The sequence below is a fragment of the Felis catus genome, chromosome B1, assembly GCF_018350175.1.
Source record: "Felis catus isolate Fca126 chromosome B1, F.catus_Fca126_mat1.0, whole genome shotgun sequence".
NCBI classification, from domain to species: domain Eukaryota; kingdom Metazoa; phylum Chordata; class Mammalia; order Carnivora; family Felidae; genus Felis; species Felis catus.
Window position 1 is genome coordinate 25,378,319 of NC_058371.1, and position 19,844 is coordinate 25,398,162.

The 19,844-nt window shown below is 41.3% G+C and overlaps 1 protein-coding gene across 11 annotated transcripts in view; it reads left to right on the forward strand.

The window, feature by feature from the left end:
- Positions 1–19,844, forward strand: part of DLC1 (DLC1 Rho GTPase activating protein) — a 484,735-nt gene that overhangs the window by 393,371 nt on the left and 71,520 nt on the right. The window lies entirely within an intron of this gene.

Below are 19,844 nucleotides of genomic sequence, written 5' to 3' on the forward strand. Positions count from 1 at the left end.
CTTTTTTTTTTAATTGTTTTTAATGTTTATTTGTTTTTGAGAGAGACAGAGACAGAGCTTGAGCAGGGGAGGGACAGAGAGAGAGGGAGACACAGAATCCGAAGCAGGCTCTGGGCTCTGAGCTGTCAGCACAGAGCCCGACATGGGGCTCGAACCCACGGGGGGTGAGATAATGACCTGAGCCGAAGTCGGACACCCAACCGACTGAGCCACCCAGGCGCCCCTGTAAATATAATTTTAAAAGGCCAGAGCCCAAAGCAAGGCCAGTTGTTACTGGACACATTTTGGACTTCATCACCCTTCTAAGGCTTTCCTCTCCCCGTGACCAATGACCAGTTCAAGTCCAATATTTTTGTTCCTAGGGATCACCAGCTTTCACCCCTGAATACGATTCATAGTTATTAACATGGATAGGTCTCCTGCACAAGTAAGCTTTCCATCTTATTCTCTTTTCTTGTTGTTGCAACAGCTCTTTAAACTTTTAGCAGAACTAGCTCACTTTTATTTCTTTCATAAAAACAAACAAACAGAAAAGTCCTCGCCTCTTCCACCACACATTTTTTTTTACCTTAAAGAGTCGTATTTCCTCCCAAGAGTACACAGTTTGGAGTCGCTTGAGTTGCCTTTGCAAATGCAGCTTGTTTGCCACTACGGTGTAATTTCTGATCGCTGTTAGACAGGACTTACGGGATCCTGTGAGGACGCAGCAAACGCACAAAGAGCCCATGCCAGTCGGAAAGCAAAGGGTCCTCAGTTGAGACCATCTCAGTGTCGGATAGAACCCGATAACTTTCTCAATACCAGTTCCTTTTAACGGTCTTTCAACTCAGCCCCTGGGCCTCTGTTCCCTCAGCTGTAAAATGGGAATCATAATACCTACCTCCGAGGGTCATATGAGGATTAAATAATCTAATTATTTAGATTGCTTAGAACAGTGCCTGGTATAAAGTAAACACTCAGTAAGTCTCACTGAGGCCGCTGCTGCTGCTCCTTGATAAACGCCATCTGCATCTGTGTGAGTTCTACTGGTCCCTCCAGCCCAGCTCTTGTCCTTTATCTCCCAAAAGCCCTCCCGGAGCTCCCTGCCTTCACAGGTCACCTGCCTCCATGGCTGCTGCAGAGTTTAGGTCTAACATAAATTAGAACCCTTATCTATCTTCTGGTGGAATTGTTAATTATGGCTTGTTTTGCACGTGAATCTTATCTTTGGAGATGGAATTGTAAACTCCGTGGGAAGGTTTTCTGTATTTCTCAGGGACCTAGCACATTGTTAATTCATCCAGGAAGTATCGGGTACTGAGCAAAAATTTGCTAGCGGATGATAGGCCAGAACTAAGTTTATGATTTAATTTTTAATAAAAATAGCATGGCATGTATTTGATACTGTTATTTTGCATTTAATAGAGATTATTTAAAGCTGAGTTTCCAGTTGCTTTCTCATCATTCATTACTTGTTTACAAAAAGGATAGTTATGGAAATACTTAAAATTTTGACAATATCAATTTGTAATAAAACCTGTTTTCAGAGTAAGCCCCCTTCTTCTGACCTGATCATTTAATTTTAAAATAACAGGTCTACCTCCTATGAGATCTTCCCGCTAACTCACCATCAGTCTAGACAGGCAAAGTTTTATTCTGTTTTTAAAGATCACAGAGAAATATTTCTACAAAACATCTCGTCTCATCCTTTTAAGGTTGCCCATTGTGTGAGTTTTCTACGAGTTCGTGTGACTTTCCATGTCTGTGGCTTAAAACAATGTGAATTTATTATGTCTGTAACATTTACCACAAACTTTTAAGAGCACAGATTGATCATCTTCTAGTTCTGGAGCTCAGAAGCCCAAAATGGGTCCCTTTGAGCCCAATTCACGGTGTCAGCAGGGCCGCATTCCTTGGTGCAGGCCCTAGCGGGGAACGGTCCCCTCGCCCTTCTCAGCTTCTAGACACCATGCACCTTCCTCAGCTCCAGGACCCTTCCTCTATCTTCAAAGCCAGTAACAGCCATCAAATGCTTTCCACACTGCATCAACTCCAACCTCCCCTTCTCCGCCCTCACCTCCGAGGAAGAACCCTTGTCATCACACTGGCCCACTGGATAATCCAGGATAATCTCCCTATTGGAAGGCCAGCTGGTTGGCACACAATTCTGCTGGTCTAGTTCTCTGTTGTCATGTAATAGAACATATGCATAAGTTCCTGGGATTAGGATGTGGACATGGGGGTCGAGGAGGCAGTAATCTGCCTACCACAGCCATCTTTTCTGTAAGGAAGACGTTCTTATTTGTAAGCAATTTTCATCCCTCATGTTTTTTTCCCTAGAGGAAACAGTACAAAGGAAAAGCATATTAAAATTATCTTCGGAAGCCATAAAACCGAACCAGGACCTGAGCTGATTGTAATATTTTTATGAGATAAAATAAGAAAGTGCTTATGCTGACGAGCAAAGCAGGAAGCTAGAAATGTAATTTAACAAAAGAAGATCCTATGAAGTGCGAATTTTATTTTTATTTATTTATTTTTCTAGTATTTATTTTTGTGCGAGACAGAGAGACAGCGTGAGCGGGGGAGGGGCAGAGAGAGAGGGAGACACAGAATCCGAAGCAGGTTCCAGGCTCTGAGCTGTCAGCACAGAGCCCGACACGGGGCCCTCACCCATGAACATCAAGATCATGACCTGAGCCAAAGTCAGATGCTTAAATGACTGAGCCACCCAGATGGGTGGTTAGATATCAACTTGATAATATATTTTAGAGCTTCAAGAAAATTACTACGAATACATCCAAACAAGGGAGGGGAAAAAAAATCTAAACCCAAAGAAACAAAAAGTGGACTGATACCAGATTCTTCTCTACTTCTACTTTTTAAAGTTTTTATTTATTTTCTTAATGTTTATTTGTTTTTGGTTTTTTTTTGAGACAGAGAGAGAGCGTGAGCCAGGGAGGGGCAGAGAGAGAGAGGGAGACACAGCATCCGAAGCAGGCTCCAGGCTCTGAGCGGTCAGCTGCTGACCCAGGGCTCGAACCCAAGAACTGCAAGATCATGACCTGAGCCAAAGTCGGATGCTTAACTGACTGAGCCACCCAGGCACCTCAGGAAGTTTGAATTTTAGAGATTCCCGTCTATAAGTAGATAAGTTTGTTCTTTATTCATAATAAACAAGTGATACATACTTAAGACTCCATTTATGGAACATTCTGTGAAAGACAAACATAGAAATGGAGAACAGATAAGTGATTTCAGGGACGAGGAAAGAGGAGGGAGGGTGTGACTTTAAAAGAACAGCAGGAGTTCCCAGTGGTGGCAGAACACTTCTGTCTTGATTGTGGTGACGGTTATACGGATCTATACATACGTGATGGGGGTCATAGAATCATCCACGAAGACATTGTTAAAAATGAGGACATGCAAGAATTGTGAAATCTGACTAAAGCCTATAGTTAGTGTATTATGCCAATCAGTTTCCTGGTTTGGGGGAAAAAGCTGAGTGACGGGTATAACTAATTTTGCAACTTTTTCTGAGTCTGCAGTTATTTCAAGAATATGTTGATCTTTTTAAAACGTTGTGTTTAAAAAATAAGAGGGAAGTGAGAGTGTGGGCAGATGGTTAAAAGCAAAGATGAGCACATAAACATCTGTCTGCAGTGTTTAAGCTAGAAAAAGTAGGCTTTATTTATGGCTTAACATTTGGTAGAGACATGGACCTGTGCAGTTAATGAAAGCTCCAAAAATGCATTCTAATTGTCAAATTGTTCAAAATCTCTAGTTTTACAGGCACTTTAAATTCAATAAACTAAATAGCTTTATCCTTAACCTGGTAGCTGAAAACAGAAGCAGAAGAAAGAAAGAAACCAAAGAAACGTTCTTTGGTTTCTTGAGAAGCCCCCCAAATTAAGAAATCAGATTGGTCTGAAAAAGGAGAATATGTGGAAAGCTTAAATTTCCACCCCAGTTTCCAAGAAACCAAACTTCTGATGGGGAACTTTAAAAACAGGGCTCTGGGGCACCTGCATGGCTCAGTCGATTGAGTATCTGACTCTTGATTTCAGCTCAGGTCATGATCCCAGAGTCATGGGATTGACCCCCAAATAGGGCTCTGCGCTGGGTGTCGAGCCTGCTTGAGATTCTGTCTCTCCTTCCCTCTGCTCTTCCCTGGTTCGCCTGCATGCGCATGCATACACGCTCTCTCTCTCTTTCTTAAAAACAACAATGACAACAACAACAACAGGGCTCAAATGTTTATTCACTTCAAGATATTGAAGACAATTCCAGAAAGCACCTTTCAAAAAATATGTTGATTTTTAAAAATGTATTTACTCAAAGTTCAAGACACTTTAAAACACTCCTGTAAATGTGCTGGAAAGAAAAGCAATATCAATTACCATCAAACATATGGGGAAAAGAAAATATTGTATATAGACTAATGGCTTTTTTGTCACTTAGTGGGGGGTCTGAAGTCAGAGAAGCAGCAACATCAATTTGAAAAAGTTGAAGGAGAAGGAGAAATTAACGAGAGACAAGGAACTCAAGATGAGAGCTTGTTAAACTGAATCTTGAAGGCTCAGAACCATTCAGAGAGCTGATTCCTGTTTCTTTTTGGTCCAAAACCTAGTAAACTGCTGTTAGATTAATTAAGCTACTGAAGAATAGAACTTCCATTTTTTGATATTCGAACAACTGTACAAATCTTCTTGAGAAGTTGCCTCAAAGTAGTACGTATTCCTGACAAATGGATGTCTGGCAAGTTCAAATCCCTATTTTGTCACTTGCTAACTGTGTGAGTTAGGAAGTCTCTAAAACAGAGTCTAATTTGCATCATTTATAAAGGGGAATTAAAATAATGGCTGACATTTATTGAGGGATGGCTATTTTCCAAGTCCGATCTAAATTCTTTATATGTACAGCCTCATTTAATCTTACTGTAACAATAACACTTGTTGAAATACTACTACTTATCTTACAGGAAATGATTAAATGTGAGGAATAAATGAGCAACAAAGTGTAAAAACACCAGGACCCACGTGTTTGGAACATACTAGGTGCTAAGTAATTGTTGATTTCCTTCCTTCAGTTTCTCTTGTTCAGATATTTTCCTAGCAGTGATTTTGGTTTGAGGATCCACTGGCCGCACTCTTATCAGGGATCTCTATTAGTGAGGTTGAAAGTATGTTACTGAAGTATTTGCACAAACACCTTACAAGGCTGAACTCTTAAAATAAATAATTGCCTCTTTAACTCCCCAGACTCTATAAATTAGTTATAAAAATAGCACCCCCAAATGATGTCTATAAAAAGAACATTTTTCTCGAAAGAGTGGCGCCATATGTATGAAGTATAATTATTGGTCCTGTTGGGTTGGTGTTATTATGATCAACGTTTTTATGGGGTTGATCACGTGAAGACTTACTGATCTTTGTAGACTCAGTTCTGAGCCTGTAAACTAATCCTGAGCTCTGTTCTACCATAGATGCAAACCTGCTCCCAAGGACAGACAGACATTCTTTTACCTACAGCAGTAAGATACTTTAAGCCCAAGCTTCTTCCTCCCTTCCCTCCCCAACAGATCCTGACTTAGAGCAGGGTCTACACTGCTCTAGAAACACTGACTTTCCCCGAGGGATTTGAACCTCATTGTAATCTTTAGCAGTACCCTTTCCAAGTCTTAATTAGATGTTACAGGTTAGACCTTCCATAGAAACCTGCTTTCTCTTGCATATAAACTAAGTTTTCAAAGGAAGTAGAGCCCCTATGGAAGCTCAGTGAAGTCTTTCAGTGCCTACTGAGCCCGTAACTATCCACAATTTTTAAAAATCATATGAATTGAGAATAAAAAAAAAAATTGGAGTCAGTTCAGCCTAAATATCATAAATTGTATCATTCCTGAAAGTCTCCCCCAGTCCTTTGTAAACACCTTGACACTTTATTTGGAGGAGATGATAATTTAGTAGCAGCTCTTTCTAGTTCTTTCCTGCATCCATAGTTGTAACTAGTGGGGGAGGGGAAATCGCTTGTTTCTCCTGCACCATCCAGAGATTTCTAAATCTTTGATAAGCTTAGCAATTCACTTTCTCTTCCTCTTTAGCAGTTTCTGAGATGACTACCCCTCACATCACATGCTCTAAAACCCGGTAAATAAAAAAAGTGAAATGAACATACACAATACATGCAAAATGAGTTCTATTTCATAAGTCACGGGAATTTCAGAGCGGTAGGAGGCCTCAGCCACAAAGTGGTCGGTCCCCTGTCCACCTACATGCTTTTGAGCAGTGTGGAAAAGGCTAGATTCGTAGACTAAAACCCCAGGTTAAAAGCCCATGATTGAGGCCACCTCTCTCATTTTTCTCACCAGACCAGACACCCTATGGGACTCAACCCCTCTAGCATTAGACGTCTGCAAATTAGTGTCAACTCATGCTTCCTGTAGTATATAGAAACTTATTTTCAAAGTGGTCTTCTGAAATCAATCATGTATGCCCATTTACATCTTACTAACTCATAGTTCATAACACATATTCATTTCTCTTTTTTAAAAAATTTTTTAACGTTTATTCACTTTTGAGAGACAGAGAGAGACAGAGCACAAGCGGGGAAGGGGCAGAGAGAGGGAGACAGAATCCGAAGCAGGCTCCGGGCCCCGAGCTGTCAGCACAGAGCCCGACGCCGGGCTCGAACTCACGAACTGCGAGACCATGACCTGAGCCAAAGTCGGGCGCTCAACCAACTGAGCCACCCAGGCGCCCCTCTCTTTTTTTAAGTGTATTTAATTTTTGAGAGTATTTAATTTTTGAGAGCGACAGAGACAGTGCAAGTGGGGGAGGGGTTGGGAGACAGGGAGAGAAAGAGAATCCTAAGCAGGCTTCATGCTGCCAGTGCAGAGCCCGATGCAGGCCTCAGACTGACGAAACACAAGATCATGACCTGAGCAGAAACCGAGAGTGGATACTTAACCAACTGAGCACCCAGGCACCCCAAGACATACTCATTTCTCTTTTTTTTCAAGTTTATTTCTTTATTTTTGATAGAGAAAGAGAGGAGAGAGACAAGAGTGCTGGGGAGGGGCAGAAAGAGAGGGAGAGAGAGAGAATCCCAAGCAGGTTCTGCACTGCCAGTACAGAGCCCGATGTGGGGCTTGAACTCAGGAACCCTGAAATCATGAGCTAAGCCAAGATGAAGAGTTGGTTGCTTAACCGGCTGAGCCACCCTGGTGCCCCAGGACATATTTATTGCTAATTCCTCTGAAAGACTGTTTAATGAATTTTCATCTCAGTGACTATGACTGCCTTCATTTGTTTGTTTGTTTTAATATTTATTTATTTATTGAGAGAGAGAGAGAGAACACACATCCTGGCATGTGTGCACCAGTGGGGGAAAGGCAGAGAGAGACAGAGAGAGAGAATCTCAAGCAGGCTCCCTGCTGTCAGCTTAGAGCCTGATGCAGGGCTCAATCCCATGAATGGTGAGATCATGACCTGAGCAGAAATCAGGAGTCAGACGCTTAATGGACTGAGTCACCCAGGGGCCCCTTTTAAATATGACATTCTATGCCTCATCATAAAAGAACCCCTGGGTCTTCAGATACTAATACATAGAACTGTGAGCATCATATCTTTTATCCCTAAAAAATTTTAGTGTATATTGGTGGCCTTCTCTAGCATAGCATGTCCTTGTAGCAATTAGCAAAAATTAAAATTTGTATCCTAAATAAGCTTGAAATCAACTTTATTTCATAAATCACAGAATTTTAGAGTTTAGGGGACCTAAATTGTGAAATGTTTTTTCACGTTCTTAAACCCTTGGAGAATTTGATGAAAAGCAGTAATACCAACAGTTTTTTTTTTTTTATTCTGATTTAGAACCCCTTTTTAACTTTTCAGAAAAAGCAACTGATACTCCACACGTTAAGACTCAGACAAAGCCATAAAGCAGATTCTAAGGCCCAAGTGTGGACTGAAACTCAGGTACCCTGACACCTGACTGGTGGTGGTTTTTATTAGCAATAAAAGCTGTTCTCTCCTAAGTTTCTGCTAAAAGCCAGGTGATATTCCAACATATTTTATGCATATTAGTTATAAATTTAAAAGCATTCAAACCCAATAAAGGTAGAGATTATTTCCTGTTTGACAGAAACATTCATGTTTGGGAGTTAAGGACCTTGCCCAAGTTCTCCTAGATAATTCAACAACAGAGCCTAGGTTTAAATTCCTCTGTATCCAAATTCCATAGGCGGGGATGGAACTACTACATTCCACAGCTTCTTTCTGGTTCTAGTTCTTAGATAATAAAGTATAAACATTCTAGAAATAGCATTTCATTGCATATAGTTGATCTATCTATGAGAAAATAAACAAATCAAAACTTAAAAATGAATAGTGTTGAATTCATTTCTAACCTTGAGCTATCTAGTAGTAAAGCCCCCAAATTCCCAAGCACTACACATCACATTTCCTTCTGACCCATACCATGGTGAAAATAAAGATATATGCCTGTGTACTATTTCTGGACCAATAATAAACTTCACAGAAAACTCTAAATCTCATTTCCTATACCCATGACCTTTTCTTTACTGCACAGAGGAGTATGTGCTCCCCCTAACATTATGATAATAAATTAAACTCTTCTATCCAACGGTCATAACCACAGGGTCACCATCAGGAAAAACAGAACTCTAATCATCGAGGCCATTTCCTGACTGCTGTCGGGGATTTTGGGGCCTCCTTAGGAAAGCAGATAGATGCAGTAACGAGAAGGTCATTGCTGTGGCTTGCTGACCGAAATGATGCCCATCAATAATTGGTTTGGTGTGGACTTCACACTGAATTTTGAAAGCAAATGTAAAACAACTAGTAGTTTATTTCTCCTTTTTGCAAGATGAAGATCAAAAGGAGGCTTATCGGGACTGGAGACAGTTTATTTCCATCTCAGAACAAAAGACAAAGGATTTTGTGTCTTTTCCTTTCTTTTGAGGTTCCTGTGCCTGTTCCTTTCCACTCCCTTTCCTGATTGGCAGTAATATCCTGACCATTAATCTATGTATTTTAAGCATAAAAATCAATTTCTGGAACTTGTCTCATTTATTTTTATGACAGGAACAATAGAAATAACATCAAGTGGCTGGTGGGGGTCAAAGAGACTTAAAATGCCCTGTTAGATATTCCTGTCTGACACCTGATGTCACGATGGCCTGAAATGCATCTAGGACAAGGTCTGGATACAGACCAGAGATCTGAGAAGAAGAAGTTCATCTGGGAAATCGTGCTGACTCGTCCAAACATTAAAATTGTAGAAAACCCTCTAATATTCAAATTAATAATTTCTTTATAAGCTTTCAAGAAATGCCTTAAGACACATTTTCTTTCTTTTGTCTTAGCCGTGTCCTCATAAAAACAATAAGGCAATAAGCAGGGGAGGGTGAGTAGTGTGGCAGCGTTCTTAGAAATGCTGTCACTGTGGCATAGAGAGACCTTCTCTGAGACAGCTTCTAGCCCAGTCCTCATTTTCAAAATCTTCGTTTTCCTTAGAACACAGACAATGAAGAGAGAATGTAGATTCACTGTTTTTGGGGTTTTTTTAGGAAACAAAATAACATTCTAGACAGACTAAGGAAATGGGCCTTAATGTGTATTGTTAGTCAAAGAGCAAATTTGTTGCTTGAGTGGTCCAAAAATAAGAAGTTTAGTTCTTGCTTTTGTCTCAAATCGTCATGTCATGAAATGACAGATGGAAGGTAGACTGCCCAGTTGGAGATTTTATGGCTAGACTAATAATCCATGCAGGTGATGCCGTTTGCAGGACTGTATGAATCAAATAAACACAGTTTGCGGGGCCGGGGGGGGATGGGGGTTCCTCCTGGAGTTATGTCACTGATCCAATGGCATTTGTTATGAGAAATTCATTTTCATGGCTGCCATGGTGACTTCTCACGTAGTGAGGCTTCCATGAAAAGCTGTGCTCTCCTCAGGAGCTAGACTCTTGATTTCAGGCATCATCAATCAGGCAACAAATAATAGCATCAAGACCCAGTAGATAAAATACCCCACTCTTCCCGCTGGGAAGCCATTCAGTTTTAATCCATAATCCTCAGGAAAATGACTGTAAGAACCTCAGGAAAATCCAAAGGGAGCGATGGTCCCGGTCACACACATAATATGTATAATTCTGTGTAATGAGAGTCGCTTACTAAAGAGTCCCCAAATCCCTAATATACAGATTAAATTCCCTTACAGCCTTTCAGAAAAAGTCTCGACCGATTAGACTTAAGAACGTAGGAAATGTTAAGACAAAGGGAGGCTTAGCAAAGTCTACCTCAGTTAGCTTTTGTACCTTTTACCCCCTTAACTCCCTTTTGTAACCATTTGCCAAATTATCCTCTTGCCCAGTGTTTACCCTAGAATGTACATACATTTCTTCCACTAGAAAAGGTCCTTTGTTCATTTCCTCAAGTTGGGTAGCTCAGCTCACTTGGAGTCTTATTGTTGTTCACGCAGAGTTCAGTCCATTTTTAGGGACTTGTTACCTTTGAATGGAGATGAACTGGGCAAAATTTCTCTAACTTGTTCTTCATTTTCAGTATCTGAAAGTGGCTTCATAGCTCAGGAAGCCTGCCTGCTTCTGTGCCAGCTCTGACAAATAAGCAATTTGCTCCAGGGCCACAGGGCAGCAAATTCTCAGTGGCCTCTGGACTCACCTGTCAGCTGCCACCTGGTTCTCCGCTTCTGTAGCCTCCCTCTCCCATAACCACACTTGGTATGAGATGTGGAGTCTTTGAGGGATTCTTTAAATAGCCAAGGACATAATCAGAGGTGTGTTTGAGAAAAATTGATCCAAGTACGTTGGTGTATTTAATCAGTTTCAATAAGATGGCTTAAAGAGCAGAGAAATGCAGTAGATTTGTTAATGGTCCATAGTCTTGATGAAAAGTGGTGATGGCTTGAATGAGGATAATAGCAAGGGCGCTGGGAGATGCACTGCAGAAGGAGAATTCGTTGGGCTTAATGACCCATTGGCTGTGGGGGAAGAGGATACGTTAAGGAGTAGGGAGTCAAAAAAGATGCCAGGGTTCTGAGCCTGTGTGACTTCGATGATATCGTGCCATTGAGGAAATACTGAAAAGAAAGATGCGGAGTTTAGTGGGGAAAATGTTATTTGGCCATATGCTGTAAGGTGCAGAGATATAGCCCCTGCCCAACACCACGGCCCCCTTCCCACCTCTAAGGAAATTAGCCCTGACTCAGTGGCATAATTAGCGATATAGTATCAGGATGTACCGGTAGGCGATGTAATATCAGTGGGCCTGGATGAAACCCTTTTTCCTCCGTTTACTTTCTAGACTCATGTAGCCATCTGAGGTAAAGCAATAGACCTAAGGAAGCCATTCACCCTATACTAGTCAAGGCCACGTGACTGAGTGGAAGGTGAATCACTGCCACTCGTGTGCGGTCAGCCCATTGCACCAGGGTAGAGGAAGGCACGAAGGAGGCCGATGTTTTAAATGCAGCGTCCACTGCTTTTGCTCTACTCTTCAGGAAAATGTAGCCGAAGGAGCAGCTGTTTAAGTTTCAGGGATCCTGGCCAAATCTTTCTTTCCAGAAGAGCCTTGGCAACCGGAAATCCTGGCCACGTGTCCACCTTCACACTAGACTGGGAACAGTACAGTATCAAGAGGTGCCAAATAGAGACCAGTAGCTGGCTGTGGAAACTCAGTGCTCGGGACTGGGGCACGTTGTGACAAGGTTAGAGTCCCTCTCGAAATACAGAAATACTGCTTCTCAGTCCATGTACCAGCCCCCTGACAGTACATCATGTTAAGACCACTTCACATTCTTTGCCTACTTATTCCCTTTCTAAATTAAGCCACGTATCTTTCTTTCATCTCCCTTTTTTTTTTTAACTTAACACTGATAATCCATTAAGACCAAAGTATGAAGTAGGCTTGCTAGATCTATCAGTAAAATTTGGATTTCAGATGAACAATGAGGTTTTTTTAGTATAAGTAGGTCCCAAATATCACATGGGACACACCTATACTAAACAATCATTAGCTATTTATCTGAAATTCAAATGGCATCAGGCATCCCGCATTGTATCTGGCAACCCAAGTACAAAAAAGAAACCAACAGAACCAATCACAGACCCAGATCTGTATCCATTCTGCAACTTACTTATTCTGATGGTGCTCCCCTTTACAGATTTCCAGGTTTTGCACATGCACATGCTCGCACAAAATACACAAAACCCACCAGAAATGAGAAATCCAGACTCACAGTCTCTGCTGATTTGGATTTAACTTTATAACCATCACAGCTCTCTTTTCACTAATACGGTTTTGCAGGTTATTCCACTGAATCCTCCAGACCAACAAACAAGTTTAGTTAACACGAATCAAAGTTTCTGTGTAGAACGTTTGCAAAGGCTCTGAAGGAGGAGTCCATGAATTAAAACATAATTATGAAAAGAGTTTTCTCCTGATGTTTGTCAGTGTCTACTCTGACTATACCTTCCTAGCTCCAGAGGGGTGAAATCCAAACTAAGTCTCACACTGTGTCCCATACCAATGGTTTCCAGTTAATATTTTCATATAGATAAGATCTGGTTAAAGTCAGTGCCACCGGAAGCCTTCAAAAGGAACACCAGGAGGTGAGATGTGACAGAAAGATGCTAGGAAACCACGGGAAGAGACTGGGTCATATTACCCAGTGACCAGCCCAGCTGGTTTGAATAAATGAATATTGGACCACCACATTGGACCGTGAGAACCATCTTGATCTTGCTAGCGCCTTCTTCCCACACTGGATGGTCTTAGCCACTTTGTTCTAGAAGCAGTAAGCGCCTTTCCTCCTGCTTCCTACTATTTCCGTCCAACACAATGCACCACTACCCATGACTTCCCACCTCACTCCACACACACGGGGGGCACTACCATCCTAAGTAGTCTGGCCACAGCCATCAGGCTGAAAAAATCCCTCAAATAAGATTCGGAGTAACCGCTCCTCCTCCACCTTAATGTCTGCCGACCCTAGAATAAGGAGCTTTCCATCCATTTTCAAAATTATTTCTTGATCCTGGATGCTTTCTCACATGTCTTACAGCCAGTGCTGAGCACTAAATAAATTATGTTCCTCTCCTTTGACTTCTATCAGCTAATCATGCAACTCACCAGTCAATCTAGTACTAACTAAATGCAGGCAAAATGTGCTGTGAAGGTATGAATGAATATTTGTTTGCAATTTTAACTTATATTAAAGAAGTATGGTAATATTATGAGGATGGTCTCCAGCTGACTACCAGCCAGGTAACACAAATTTAGGGTTGAGGCTAAAATCACGGGCTACCTGGCTATCCTCGAGATGGTCATGTACGCATGTTGGGAGTATGCCTGTAATAAAAAGATCTAGTTATTACTTAGGGAGGTTCAAAGTCATATTTAAGGAGGCTGCCTGGTATCAACCTGATACACAAATGCAGACAATGACTTGGGGAGAGATCTGCCGATTTGATAAGTATCCATGAATCCTCAAACCGAGTTGGTTACAACTATAGCTTACCGCCATTTAGTTGCCAAGACAATAATTGCTTTTACTTTGATACGTTTGAGTCTCCAAAATTGTTTTCAGTTCCTCTGCCAGGGCCATACCTTTGTTTATCTTTTCCTGAACTCCTTCTTACAATGTTTCTATTAAGTAGGAAAGCTGTTCCAGTAATAGTAACTACAGTGTTTGTTTTACCAAAATGTCTCCGTGTCTAGGTGGGTACTTTTCAGCAGTGGCTCAGTTCTTTATTAAAAGAAGAGGAAAATTTTTGCAATTCCCCTCAGAATTGTATCTGTACTTTTATTCCCTGTTGATTGGAATATGGTACAAAAAAGCTGCTGTGGATTTGGTACGCTTCCAAATGAATTTGCATTTTATTTATCACCACAGCGTCTACTTGCATTTTGGTAACAGTGTGTATATCTGAATGAAATACTTTGTGCCTTCAGTGTACAAATAATGGTTTTATAAACATCTTCCAAGAAGTGCAAGGCTCCTGCAGTGGGCCCACATTCCATAGGTTCAGCAGCACTGTGTTGTTCAATATGTTCTCTATGTTCTAGATCTCAGAAGGTATACTGGCCAGAGAGTGTTCTCTCTAAGGGAGGTGATACATTTCCAGAAGCAGTGGAAGCACATGAACCAGTCAATCTCATGCCAGGGTGAGAGGGAGGAGGAAGGCTGTAATTTAGGATCAGAATCAGGGGCAGGAATTTTTCTTCGAAAAAGTGCTCACTCACATAGTTATGCTAAAGGATCACCACCACTGGTGAACTCTATGGAAACATTGAAAACTGCTCCTAGGATTTTTAGCTTTGTTATTGTTCCAGCTATTATGCCAGAGTTGTTAATACATGCATTCATCTGGGTTTCAGTTCTGCTTCATGTACATATAGGTGGTATCTTTAGAGTGAAGAAAGAAACTATTAGGTCAGATATGGAATAATCTTGTATAGACACATCTCCCCCACTGCCAACACCCCCAGTCCATCCTGATCACCACCTTCTCCTGCACATCGTATTTCCCAGAAACCTTAAAGGACATTGACAATCATTACCTGCTCCTCTCCCCTCTCTGATAAAAGCCCTCTCTTTCAAAGAGAGCTAGCATGCATTAAGCTTTCTGTGGTTCCAAAGCCAAATCCTTCTAGAAGTTTAACCTATGCCAACTAAGAGAGAGCGGGGGGGAAGGAGAACATTGGGAGACATGCCCAAGGCCCTCATGCTTTGAGTGAGGTGGAACAGAGATGGGTCTGCCTAGCCACCAAATCCAGGAGGGTAGCACCCCCGAAAACCATGTGCAGATGCGAGAACCATGTCAAGCTGGGACAGGTACTGGAATATTCTCTGAGTCAAACAGCACTCGGGCCACTCATCAGAGTCATCCTTTATGACTCAAAGTTATATGGCTTAAGGCTGGTGCTACGTTGCTTGTGGTCCTCCTCCTCCCCTTTTCTTGCTAGGGTTCCACTCCTGCCCTCCACCCCTCCTATCTATTTCTTTGCCATTTGCCCCTTCAGATTCACACAGCAGTTGAAAGAACATTCCAAGGACCGTGCATCGGCCAACCCACCAGGGGCTCCAGGAGGGAGGTAAAACATTGCCCTGGCTGCCGTCTGGGGAGACGGTGGACCTGTGTGGGATCTGTTCTGCAGGACCGGTGCCAGCTCACCCAAGGAAAGTTATTAGACGATGGGAATGGGGCTGTGGGGAGGGGAAAGCCCCTGTCTGGGTTTATAATTGAGATGATACACCTATAGGTTGCACAATAAATAAACAAAAGAAGTGATGTTGAATGAGATGGTGCCTCAAGCAAGGGAGAGGGTTCTAAAGCTTCATGTCGGGGCACAGAGCAAAGAGAACCAACTAAGTCCCTTCTCCACCCATAGAGAGACCTCAAAGCAAGAATGTGCAGCTGTCTCCCAATTCCTTGATAAAGACAGAGCCCTGGAGTCATTCTGAGTGACCCGGTCCTGGGCCCGTGGGTGGCTAACACCACTACCTGACAAGGGGAATAGTACGAAGTGCCCAGCTTCGCTTCCCTTGTTTGAATTTCACTCAGGAACTGTGACCCAGAGCTTTGGGGAGTTGGACGCATGAGAATTTTTCTGCCTCAATCTCGTAGTTTCTTGGGCTCCTGCCACAGTCCTGGTATTTGATTTAGAGGCCTAAGAGGGAAATCAGTCCCACGTGGGTAGATAACAAAACACTCTCCACCTTGGAATCATGAAGTGGAATTTGAATCTGAAGCCAAAAATCCTATCTCTGCCTGCTTCACTAATTACATAAATTTCCTTGATAGATTCTGCAGCTGTTTGTGTGAATATAGCTCTGGTTCCCAGAAATGGCACCTCTCAACACGGGGGTTCAGGGCACTGATGCCTGGTCTGGAGCTCAGACCCCTAAATTCTAGTCCTATTTCTGTTAACTGTGTTGGCTTATCCTGGGTTTAGTTTCGTCTTTGGTAAAAAGAAACTCAACAACCATGCTATGATGCAGAGGCATCAAAGAACAGTGAGAGAGACAGAAAAAGAGAGATGGGGAGGAAGAAGAGAGGTGTGTGTGTGTGTGTGTGTGTGTGTGTGTGTGTGTGTTGGTTGGTTGTGGACAGTAACTAGGAATAAATAATCAGTGCAGAAACTTCCAGATGTCACTACAGAAGGGATCATCAGGCTTGACAGGTATCTGCTAAGATAGTGTTTCACCAGGGGAAGAACAACCAGGCATTTGGGGGTGCATTTTCTCCCTCTCTTATCTGTCCCAGCACCTCATCACCCATGTCTGACAACTTTCACCTTTGTTCTCAGTGAGAGTAAAGGACTTATGGGGAATGTACAGTTGAATAACCACGAATTTCCCCCCAAATGCACAAATTACTTCAACACAACTGTTTCTACATTAAAATGTAGCCTGATTATTCTATGGAGAGCAAGTGCATTGTAAAACCTTGCCGCTCTTGTTCATTACGTGCCTTTTAATGGAAAGATGGACCAGTTTGATTAAATGTGGCTCTCATAAAAAGTACTGTGCTTAACAAAATTTAGACTCACAATTAACCCCTCTTGATAATATGAGGCGATTAGGCAGGGAATCTAGAGACCTACTATGGTTAAAAATACTAAGGACTTTTTATATGACACACAGATGAACCAGTAAAAACGTGACCTCTTGGCACCTATAAAAAACGATATCTTGGGTTTCTTTCAGTGAAATATTTGAAGGCTTTAAAATTTTAAACAAAGTCCAGCTGGTTTGTATGCACAAGTTCCAAACCCTGGAATATTCTCATGATATCTAGTTTCAAAGAATTCAACTACTGTAAACTAGTGAGTAAATTAAACTGGTGAGAGATGTTTTCTCTTTAAAAAATTTATTTTTGTTATCAAGCATTACATATGATAAGTAAAAACTGACAGGAAAAATGTAAACTGATCTGGTAGCAAAGGAAAAGGAATATAATTGTAATCCGTATGTAATAAATATTATAAACGTCAAGTTCCCACTCTGAGTGTGAAAGTATACCCCAAAATCTGTGAGGATTTATATTTAGGTAAAATTTAAATAGATTCACGTAGTTACCCATATAAATTCTAGAGCTCAGGGCACCTGAGTGGCTCAATGGATTGAGCGGCCAACTTTGGCTCAGGTCATGATCTCACAGTTCATGAGTTCGACCTCCGTGTCAAGCTCTGTGCTGACAGCTCAGAGCGTGGAGCCTGCTTCGAATTCTGTGTCGCCCTCTCTCTCTGCCCCTCCCCAGCTCACGCTCTGTCTCTCTTTGTCTCTTAAAACTGAACAAACATTAAAATTTTTTTTAATCAATCAATAAATAAATAAGTTCTGGAGCTCAGAGCAGCATCTTTGAAGAATTCTTCCTTTACATCACTGTTCCAGTAATATATTCATTATTTTTGCGAGGCGACAGACTTCTTACAACCCTTTTTGTTCAGACGGTCTAGATTAAACTCAGGTAGCCTTTGATTTGGAAGCCAGTAAACAGCTATGTGGTGATTACCAATGCTTTGTTATGTTTCAAATGCTACATTACCTTTAATCACTGCCCCCTCTTTTTTTTTTTTTAATTGCCCTACTTCTTCCTACCATTCCTGCCAGCAGTAACTGGTGGCAGGGTCTCTCTTGCCAAAACACACGTGCTTCCTCTCTGTGGTGAATTTTTTTCTCTTCCCACACTCTTCCAGGCTCAGTGTCACTTCCCACTTCTGCTCCTTCTCCAATCCCTTCTCCTCAAATGGCATGCCTAGTGTTGTTGTTGTTGTTGCTGTTTTAATTTTACCGCGAAAGATTTTTAACGTCTGTCTCTGCGTTCTTCATGTCTCAGAGTGTTGCAGTCACTTGATCCTGCCTACCAAAGAGAGGGAAAGTTAGTTGCGTGGGGTGATGGGATTTGATTTGTAGGTGATGGTGTGGACAAGTATCCTGCCTCCTCTGACTAAGGCGGTTGAGTTTGCAAGGTCAGTGCGACATGCATGACAAGTTCCCAAGAACTCTGTGTAAATCAGTCTGAAGGTTCTGTGTGAACACCACTCACACAGTTGTTTATCCTTCCTGTCTAGGAATCAGATTCCAGTCACCGCGGTTAAGCCTGGCCTTTTTAGTCTAACCTTCACACCTGAAAAAAATTAGTCCCTCGCAAGAGCAATTCTTAGAAAGCCGCTATTCTTTCTATCTCTAATGTATTCTCTTAAAATAGACACTGACTTCAGGGAGGTTTTCACTTTCAGAGGGGCAGAGGCGTCAGGTTGCTCCTGAGTACGACTTGTAAGAGTTCTTACCTGCCGCTTCCTACCTAAGAAGGCTCTCAGCCAGCCTTTCGCCTGAACTTGTGAGTTGCAAACATTGCCTTTAGCCAGATCAGATACAGGACCATTTGGACTTTTCATAACCTTTCATTCTAGAATTTATAAATGTAGGAACCCACCCTTTCCTCCTCCTAACAACTATGATTAAGCCCTGAAAGGAAAGGATGGGAAGTATGTGAATACTTAGCCCGCCAATGACTCAAGAGGTAGAATTTCCAAGAGAGAAAATACTCTGAGAGATGGGTTTCTCTAGGCTTCGATGGGAAGGAAGAGAAGAGTTTTCCTGAGGGCGTCTCACATGGCAGAACAATGTAAGGCAAAGTTCGAGCTAATATATAAAAAGCATCTGGGGCATCCAGCACACCCTAACCTCGTAACCTTGTAATCATTTGGCACAGCGGGAAGAAATCCAGAACAAAACAAAACTATGTACTCAATATCCTTTGTGTGACTATAACTTAGATCCTCTGGGATGGCCTTTTGGCCATCATACTGATGGTAGGAGGTTGCTCTAGGACACAGCTTGAGCTAAGGTTGGAACAGTTGGTTAGCAATGAGCTTAATAATATATTAATTGAAACTAACTTCCCGGTGGAAAAGAATAGTACTATATTTCAGACGTTATTCACCTTGAATGCGGTAGCCACATCTTTGCTGGATTGCTGCATTGATTCTCCTTGCTGATTCAGCAAGCAACCAGAAAATAAGTGATCACATTTCCTCAAATGTTAGAAGTCAGGAAAGAAGGGATACCATATTCAGAATAAATCTAGAGAGCACATTACTTTTAAAAAACATCTTAAAAATTAGGAATCAGAATGAAAAATTAAGCCAGATTAGTTTCCATTTCATCTATTTAAAAATGTTTCAATTTTATAAGGCAAAGAAGCTAGTTAGAAATTTCTCATTCCATTTTATTTATAGGCTTTTGGCTTATAGTTAATTTATTCAGATGAAGTTAACACTGACTTATAGCTTTGAGTTCCTTTATTTCTCAGGTGAACTATTAATTAAATAATATCTTTACTGCACTTTCATCAGTAAGTATTTATTAGGAGAAATCAAATTTGGGGGTAATCCTAAATTAGCAAGACATTTAGCGTGATGAGGGCCTTACAATTACAAGTTAATACAGTAAGCAATGTAATTTAAAATATATGGGAACTTACAAAAGAAATATTAGAATATTGAAGTCTTATTTAACTAAAAGCATTTATCTCAATATTTTATTATTGAAGTTTTATTTAACTAAAAGCACGTATCTCAATACTTTATTAGCAGACCTCCTGAGGCATCGAAAATGTCTGATTTTGGTGAACATGCTTTTTCTATATAAGTAGATTAAAAATTTAGACTTAAAAAATTATAAACTAGGACTTTCATTAAAATTACCATATTTAAGATTCTAAGATGAAAAATACTGATGTTTAACCATATGTAGTTTTTCTTTTTGCTGGATTTTTGGAGGAGATAGTTTTGTCCTGTGCTCATGATGCGAAAC